Source organism: Culex pipiens, chromosome 3, assembly GCF_016801865.2.
Source record: "Culex pipiens pallens isolate TS chromosome 3, TS_CPP_V2, whole genome shotgun sequence".
NCBI classification, from domain to species: domain Eukaryota; kingdom Metazoa; phylum Arthropoda; class Insecta; order Diptera; family Culicidae; genus Culex; species Culex pipiens.
The window spans coordinates 114310551-114318489 of NC_068939.1; positions in this window are offsets into that span (position 1 = coordinate 114310551).

Consider the following 7939-nt stretch of genomic DNA (forward strand, 5'->3'; position numbering starts at 1 on the left):
AAATGTTTGGGAACTTTCGATAGCAAATGATTTTCAATATTTTTTTTGTCCAGATTATCGGTATTTTCCAAAAAACTCTATTTAAAAAAATCACATCTCCTAAATCTATGCATCATCACGCAATATGACTCATAAGATGTCATTTTTAGTCTCCTAAAACATATTCAAACATTTGAAAATTGAAAAAAATACTTATTTTGGGAATTCAACCTTTATTCATCAAAAATTAATTAAAAAATATAATTTTCATGTAACTTTTCGCTGAAAAGTTCTAATCATTAACAACTTCTTGTCAGATACACCAAATCGATCAGAAAGTTCCATCTCTTTTTAAAAAGATAAAAAAGTTACATGTCTTATTTCGTAAACACCATATTCTTGAATTACACAGCAAAATTGGGTTGTTTAAAGTAAGAATCGTTAAAAAATGACCATGACTTAAATTGAGAATGTGTCTTAAATTAAGAATCTTTGGAATTTCGTAATTTGTCAGCAAGTTTTAAAAATTTATCAATTGTTATTAAAACATGTAACAAGGTTTTGGAACTTCTTGGACGTTCTAGTCCATCCGAAACTTCCGGGAATTTTGAGCAAGAGGCTTACCAAAAAAACAAGTCGAAACTTCCAGATTTTGACAACGGATCCTATCCAGCGTGTGTGGAAGGCTACTGTGCATTGTGGTAATAACTTGTTGGGATGATCTGAGTCATTCAAGAACTGCTTGGAGTTAAGACCGGTGGGTCTTCTGCCATAACAAGCAAGATGTCAACGTTTTTGACCCCGGAACATAGCTTCAGTGAGTAGGTAGACTACTTTGAAGATGTGTTGGGATATGGTTGGATGTCCAAGGCCATCCAAAGACTTCCTGGGGGTTAAGATCTGTGGGTCTACCACCGTAACTAGCAAGGGGTCGACGGTTTTTGATCCCGGAGCATAACCGCATTACATCAGTGAAATCAGTAGACCACTTTGATGGTTTGTTAGGATGTTCCAGAAAGTCCTTGTTACTTGTTACTGAAGGTATACGGTTATGATCCGTGCTAAAAACCGGTCGAACTCTTGCTTGTTACGGCGGTAGACCCCCAGATTTTAACTCCAGGGAGTCTTTGGATGGCCCAGGAAATCCAAACACATCAGCAAAGTAGTCGACCATACTCACTGTAGTTATGAAGCTCCCGGTGTCTAAAACCGTCGACCTCTTGCTTGTTACGACAGTAGACCTACCGGTCTTTATTCCAAGCAGTTCTTGGATGGCTCAGATCATCCCAATAAGTTGTTACAACAATGCACTGTAGCCTACCACACACACACTGAAACAGTCTGGGAAGGATCCGTTGTCAAAATCTTGAAGTATAGACTTGTTTCTTTGCCTCTTGCTTAAAATTCTCGGAAGTTTCGGATGGACTAGAATAGAGGTGGGCAAAATCGCTCTTTTTTAGGAGCCGCTCATTTTCGTTTGCTCATTAAAAAGAGCCGCTCTTTTGAACGGCTCTTTCGCTCTTTTTCAAAATTTGGATGAAAAGATTTTTTTTAAGAATCGTGTGATTTTATAACACATTGGACTTTTATAAATTACAAGCCTTACCCGACAAACTTCGTTCTGCCTTTTTTCGTTTGTTGACGTTTTTAACATTTTTGCTTATTCAGCCTCCTGTGATCAAAATTTGATTTTACGTAACTTTTCCCATACAATCTGCAGATTTTCCGGAATCGGTTCCAGAGTGGTCAAAATTGTAACTTTTTGGCGTAAGAACCTTCCTTGGACTTATACGAACCCAACGCAACAAAGATCCGACCCCTCGATCCGACGTTCCGTTTTGAATTGATTCGCGTTCGAACTAAACCGTCGACATTTTTTATATATACAAAAACAAACCATCCACATTAACGACCCCGGGTCTTTTGTGGTCTCTATTGCAAGTTTCTGCTCGAACCTAGGAGTCCGAAGGCTTGAATGGGGAGAACACCCAAACCTCTTTTTACTCCAAGGAACCTTCCACCCCAGTGTTTGAACTGACGACCTTTGGATTGAGAGTCCAACCGCCGCCAGCGATTCCACCGGAGTAGGCTTGGTTTGGTGTGTTGTTTGTACTTATGGCATGGAGACGACTCCTACACTGGAATGACTTAACGGCCTAACAACCAAGGCCGGGACCGACATTTTACTTCCTCATCCGATGGAAGGTTGCAGCAGATGGGAATCGAACCCAGAATCATCCGCTTACAAAGCGGACAGCGTAACCATTCGGCCACGCACTTTATATATATAGATTTGATAAAAAAATTTAACTGAAAACGAGAAGATGCCCTTGAACACCATAGGTCTTGGTGGTCTTCATGTCAAGATTTCTACTCGAACCTTAACATTCGAGTAATAAAATGGCATCCAAACTTAAATCTAGCATGCCGGAAAAATTGCTTGTAATTTTAAAATTATATTAATTTCTTTATGAATTGAAATAATGCTAATATTTTATTTGTAGAAAATATTCTGTGAACTTTTTCTACATTCTGATTGAATCGATAAAATATTCAGTATTCAGTAAATTTTTGGCAAGATTTTAACAAATCATTTATTTTGGGATTAATTTTTATAAGCATTGACATTTTTGAAATTGCATTTCCAATTCTCAAAAACAAATTTAATACTATTTTTTGTTTTGAAAATTTGATAAATTATATTTATATCAAAAATCATGCCATCTTGAAACGGTTCTTTCAAAAGACCGGAGACTAGAACATCTACTTTTTTCGTAAAATCACGATAACTCGTGATGTTTATAAGCAAACCCCTTATGTTTATATATCAACATTTTTGTAATTTTCTGCTCTACAACTTTGTAGAACATTATTACACTCTAAAAAATGACCCTTCAAAGCTTGAAAAATTACGAAATTTTGTTATAAATGAAAAAAAAAATACCCTTCTGGGTTTAATGTAGATTCGAATAATGCATTCAATTTCCTTTAAAATGACATGTCTCAATTTTTTTACAGTCGAGTAACGGAAAGTGGCAGAGTTTTTCAAACTTTTTAAGTGTTTTTTTCGATGAAAAATACGTTTTTTTCGGAATTCTGAGTACGCCATCAAACCGGGCGTCTAATTTTAAATAAAAGTCTCTTTGACACCAAATTTCTATCTCATCACCGTTTCAGGCTGCAAATGATTGACAAAACACTCTTTTTTTCGCATGTTCAAAAATGGAAGGGGTCGTACCGCCCCTCCGTCACGAGATATAAAAAAACGGACCTCGGGTTCGTGTTACCCCTTACGACAATGTTTCACGCAAATTGACTTTATGGATAACGCCAAATTCAAACATTGCAAAAAAAAAAAATACGAAATTTTAGAAAACTGCAAAGCATACTTCAAACGAAACTTCAAATGTTTTGTCTATTCACCGTATTTTAAAATGTACACACCTTAACCATTTATTAAATAACACAAAAACGCCATCAAGCACAATCATTCCAGCATTTGTGATTCACCCAAACCAGCAACCAAGGCAAAAATTTATTTCAGGAAATAAGCGACGAGGAAATTCTTGCACCGATTATAATCCAGTGTGTGCGTGCATGTGTGTATACGAGCAGGCTCAGCGTTTTGGCGAATTACGGCTCCACTTACACGACGACGGGCATAACGACCTTCCCCGACTTCAACGACCGGCTCAGGGTGAACGATATACGTATCTTTCCGCTAATGCAAAAATTATAAGACAATCGCTACGCGACATTTTCCCGGTTCCAGCCGCGTTACCGTGCGTGTTACACATCGGAGGTGGGTGATGTGAGGTTAACATGTAAATTGTTCAAAATCGTTAGTTATACGTTAGTTGAAAACATCTAAATACGTTTTAACCTCATACAATTTATTTTTTCAATTTAATCTACAATGATTTCTTGAGTCATGTCCAGCTTGCCCCACGCACCACCAGGGAGAGTGGCTTTCTCTGTCACCGGTGTGTGTTTCTCGTCTCTCGTGAAACTTTCATGACATGGCACCCCACCACACATTCCACCCACAACCCGGCATCCAAAGTGGGTGACACCACGCTGAAACGAGAGTTGTGAAAAGCACTCGTTTTTTTTTGTTCTCCTCCACCCTGCTCGTGAGCTTTTTTTGCGTTGTTTCGCTGTGCCATGGCCTTGTTTTCCACGGCGTGTGTGTGTGTGTGTGTGTGTGTGTGTGTGGTGGCGGTAAAATGGAAATTATGCTAATGATCTCCTTTCTAATTCCAGTATGTTTGCTATCCGCACGTTGCTGCTGCTTTGGCATTGGCCTCGCTGAATTGGTAGAGTGATGCTGTGTTGGGTGCGGTTGTTGTTGTTGTTGTTGTTGTTTGTGGGGGTGTGGTGTGGGGTTGGCAAGAACATATTAATGCTGAGTACTTTTTTAGTGCTTGCCAGTGGCGTGTGTATTGGTGCAGCGACGTGGGGGTGCAGGAGGCTGAGTATAACGGGCTTAAAAATGCATTAAATTGGCTCTTATAAACTCTTAAATACTTCCCGAAGTGGCACTGAGTTGTTTGCAGTTGCATTAAACAGTAGATTAATTATCCAGACTTGAGTTAGAAGTGGTGTACAATTGAGCAGTTAGTGTGATGCATTTGTTAAAAGATCTATAAACTCACTTGAACATTACTTTATTCAAGCACTCTTCACCCTTTAAGCTGATTGTATCGACTCTATAGCATTGTAGACTATGAAACCATAACCCGAGTGACCATATGTTCAAATGGTTGAAATTTAGAGTGTAGGGGAGTGTGGGGTAATTTGGACACCCTAAGGAAATTGCTCTGTCACGGGCTGTATGGATATTTTAAAGGAATGTGGATGACACCAGAGGATAATAGAGACCATATTTGATGGAAAAATGTCATTCATTTCGATAAATGTTGATGAAAATCCCATTTTTATCGCAAAAATTAAAAGGTGTCCAAATTACCCCCACATTTTTGTGTGGGGGTAATATGAACACCCCTATGGGGTAATTTGGACATGCCTTGTGGGGTAATTTGGACATGCCTTGTGGGGTAATGTGGACATACCTTGTGGGGTAATATGGAAACCTTTTTTTGGGGTAATTTGGACACATGTTGAAGAATAAGTTTAACATTTGATTTTTTGAGCATGTTTTTTATCCTTCAACCTGGTTTTGTAATTGCTTTATATTTTGAAGTGTTGCTCACAATATTTCATCAAAGGTTTAAATAATGATTTTGTGATAGAACTATAATGCAATAGGAAGAGGGAGCGGCCGTGGCTGACTGGTTACGGTGTTTGCTTTGTAAGCGAATGGTCCTGGGTCCGATTCCCATCTGCTCCCAACGAGAAAGTATAGGAAATATAAATCTTGAAACTCTGAACATGAACGAAAAATCAAAGTCGCTCGAGTCGGGGTTCGATCCCCCGTCCTTTGGATTGGTAAGCAAAAATGCTAACCACTAGGCCATCGCGACTTGGTGAGCTATAGCTGGAATTAGGAATACTGTTACTATCAACTATATACGCGCTGAGTCCTTGTCCATTTGACAAGGGTTCGGAAGTTCTAAATAACGTTTGAATCCGATTGGTCCAAACGTTCTTCAGGGCGGGGTTTGTCGATAAAGCTGAAGTACCTCGCGCTCGGCTAGCCAGCGTAGAAATGGGTCACCGAAGCTCGGCAGAGCTAACACCTTCCAAATGCCTATGCGAGTTATTTGCATGTATAGAATGTAGATCTAAAAAATACATGGAAACAACTCAATTTGTAAGAAGCGACCGCGTGGTCCCGTTTGGTTGGTTGCACACACACACACACACAGAACTATAATGCAATAGGAAGATAACAAATAGTTCAGTGTAGTATACATAATTCAATCATTAAATTGAAACTGATTTGATTTAAACACTGATTCTGGATCAGGCACACTATACTTGTTTTTAGTGATTAAGGTATCGTTTATGTTAATATAAATCAATCTTTATATAGAATTTGTCAGCCTGAAAATATTTTTTTTTTAATTTTACATTCTGTAGCCCTTCAAATTTAAATATTATTGTAAACCAGCATAGAAATTAGAAATGTCAAAGAAATTAATTAAAAGTAATCAACATTAGAGTACACAGTAATCAGATTTTCATCAATTCGAATATTGGAATAAATTTATCTAAATTAAAAAATAGGGGTTTTGTGAAAGTTCTCATTGCTCACATTCATTTTTGATTGTTTTTGACATATTAAATCCCTCTAAATTTATCTAAATCCCTTTAAAAACTCATCCAACCATGAAAGTTACTTTTTTGTTGCCTGACAGGTAGACTTTCAGGTATGTCCCAATTACCCCACAAGCCATGTCCAAATTACCCCCATAGCATATTCTATCATTAATTGCGATTTTTGATGATAAAAAATGGATAAAATGCACAATTTTTTATACATACATATCTCAGGCATCGTCCAAGCAACCCCCTTAAACAAAAAATGTCCACTTTTTTGCCATATAACCCCTGCAAAACCTTATTTCCTAACCTTCAAATATTAGAATTTAAGGCAGTGCCAACCGGCCTTTGGAAACTTTTACACATTATACCAAAACTACCTAACCTATTCCAACTTTTTTGGTTTGTCCATACTCGTAGGCCATTACTAGTACTAGCCTTATCACTTAAATTGCCGTTTTCACTATATATCCGAAGAAAACGTGATTTTTAAAGGGGTGTCCAAATTACCCCCACTGTCCATATTACCCCAAACTCCCCTAAGACTAAAAATATCTTAGAAGGCAGTGTTCATATTTTAACTAGGAATTACGTCCAGAAGTTTTGGACAAATTCACTTTTTATTTCACGAAATTATAAAAAAATTGATGGGTTTACTATGGAAATTGTTCAAAAAACTGTTCGCTACAATGAGATCGATTCGAAAATGTTTTAAATATCATAGTGCTATAGGGTAATTCTCCGCCAACTCACACAGCAGTTGCCCCGACCCCTCTTCGATTTGCGTGAAACTTTGTCCTAAGGGGTAACTTTTGTCCCTGATCACGAATCCGAGGTCCGTTTTTTGATATCTCGTGACGGAGGGGCGGTACGACCCCTTCCATTTTTGAACATGCGAAAAAAGAGGTGTTTTTCAATAATTTGCAGCCTGAAACGGTGATGAGATAGAAATTTGGTGTCAAAGGGACTTTTATGTAAAATTAGACGCCTGATTTGATGGCGTACTCACAATTCCGAAAAAAAACGTATTTTTCATCGAAAAAAACTCACAAAAAGTTTTAAAAATTCTCCCATTTTCCGTTACTCGACTGTAAAAATTTTTGGAACATGTCATTTTATGGGAAATTTAATGTACTTTTCGAATCTACATTGACCCAGAAGGGTCATTTTTTCATTTAGAACAAAATTTTTCATTTTAAAATTTCGTGTTTTTTCTAACTTTGCCGGGTTATTTTTTAGAGTGTACAATGTTCTACAAAGTTGTAGAGCAGACAATAACAAAAATTTTGATTTATAGAAATAAGGGGTTTGCTTATAAACATCACAAGTTATCGCGATTTTACGAAAAAAAGTTTTGAAAAAGTTGGTCGTCATCGATCATGGCCGTTCATGGTCACCCGCGACAGACACGGACGACGAAACAAAGAGAAACGCAAAAAGTAACTTTTTCAAAACTTTTTTTCGTAAAATCGCGATAACTCGTGATGTTTAAGCAAACCCCTTATGTCTATATATCAAAATTTTTGTAATTGTCTGCTCTACAACTTTGTAGAACATTGTTACACTCTAAAAAATAACCCTGCAAAGTTAGAAAAAACACGAAATTTTAAAATGAAAATTTTTGTTCTAAATGAAAAAATGACCCTTCTGGGTCAATGTAGATTTGAAAAGTACATTAAATTTTCCTTAAAATGACATGCTCCAAAAAATTTTACATTCGAGTAACGGAAAATGG